Source organism: Vombatus ursinus, unplaced genomic scaffold, assembly GCF_900497805.2.
Source record: "Vombatus ursinus unplaced genomic scaffold, bare-nosed wombat genome assembly UNPS02015400.1, whole genome shotgun sequence".
NCBI lineage: Eukaryota > Metazoa > Chordata > Mammalia > Diprotodontia > Vombatidae > Vombatus > Vombatus ursinus.
Window position 1 is genome coordinate 10,304 of NW_020955178.1, and position 1,580 is coordinate 11,883.

Sequence of the window (1,580 nt, forward strand, 5' to 3'; positions counted from 1 at the left end):
CAGAGCACAAAGCCTTCTTTGATGTGGGAACACCATGATGTGGGGTCCTTTGCCAGTATCCCACATGTCACACAATCTATTCTAAAGTTCATCAGAGAGACCTTGAGAGTATCCTTGTATTGCTTCTTCTGAACTCCATATGAGCGCTTGCCTTGTGTCAGTTCTCCATAAAATAGTCTTTTAGGCAAACATACTTTTGGCATACAAATGTGGCCAAGCCAACAGAGTTGCACTGTCTGCAGTAGTTTGAATACTTGACAATTTAGCTCAAGAAAGAACTTCAGGGTCTGGTACCTTATTTTGCCAGGTGATCTTCAGAATCTTCCTAAGACAATTCAAATGGTAGTGATTCAGGTTCCTGGCATGGTGTTGGTATACTGTCTAGGTTTCACAGGCATGCAATAATGAGGTCAACATAATAACTCTGTAGATTTTCAGTTTGTCAGGAAAAGGGAAGAACGGGTGGAGAAGAGGGATATATCCTCAAGTATTTAAGGGTTATCATGTGGATAAGGGGGAAGCTAGGTGGTGGAGTGGATTGAGCACCAGGCTTGGAGTTAGGAGGACCTGAGTTTAAGTCAGGCCTGAGACTCTTAGTAGCTGCATGTCCCTGGGCAAATCAACTAACCCTGTTTACCTCAGTTCCTCATTTGTAAAATTAACTAGAGAAGGAAATGGGAAACCACTTCAGTATCTTTACCAAGGAAACCCTCAAAGTGGGGTCACAAAGAGTTGGACACAACTGAAATGACTAAACAACAAAATGATATATGCATATGTATATGTATGTGTGTGTATGTGTATAAACATATGTGTGTGTATATACATACATATACATATGTATTTGTTGTTGTTCAGTTGTTTCCAAATCCTCATGACCTAATGGACCACACTGTCTATGGGACTTTCTTAGAAAAGATACTGGAATGATTTGCCATTTCCTTCTCTAGTGGATTAAGGCAAACAGGTTAAGTGACTTGCCCAGGGTCACACAGCTAGTAAGTTTCTGAGGCCAGATTTGAACTCAGGTCTTCCTGACTCCAAACCCAGTTCACTGAGCCACCTAGCTGCTATATATGTGTGTATATGTATGTGTTTATTGTCAACAGGTAATCACAATGTCACAAGACTTATGTGAAAACGAGGTTTGTTATAAGAGAAATGAACACACATGTGGAACCCAAAAGTTCACAATAACTTACAGAAGTTTACATTTTTATAATAGCAGAATAGCGGGAGAAGGTGATACCAGGAAGGGGTGTGACATGGAAGGGGAAATGGTACAGCAAAGGTGGGAAAAAAGACAAGACCACTCCCTACAGGGAGGAGCAGAGTGATGCAAAAAGCGTCATTCTTTTCCCTCGGAAGGTGCTAGACTATGAAGATAGAAGGATCTACTTATCTGCAAATATCCCAGGGCAGCACATAATGCCTGGCACCTGTCTTGCCGCCCAAGGACATACAAGGAGGGCAGCTTGGAGGGCAATGACAAATTATGTCAACTCCAGGGGAGCTTCACCCTTGACACATTCAGAACCTCATGAATTCTTTGAATCTCTCTCCCATAGAATTCCAGTGTT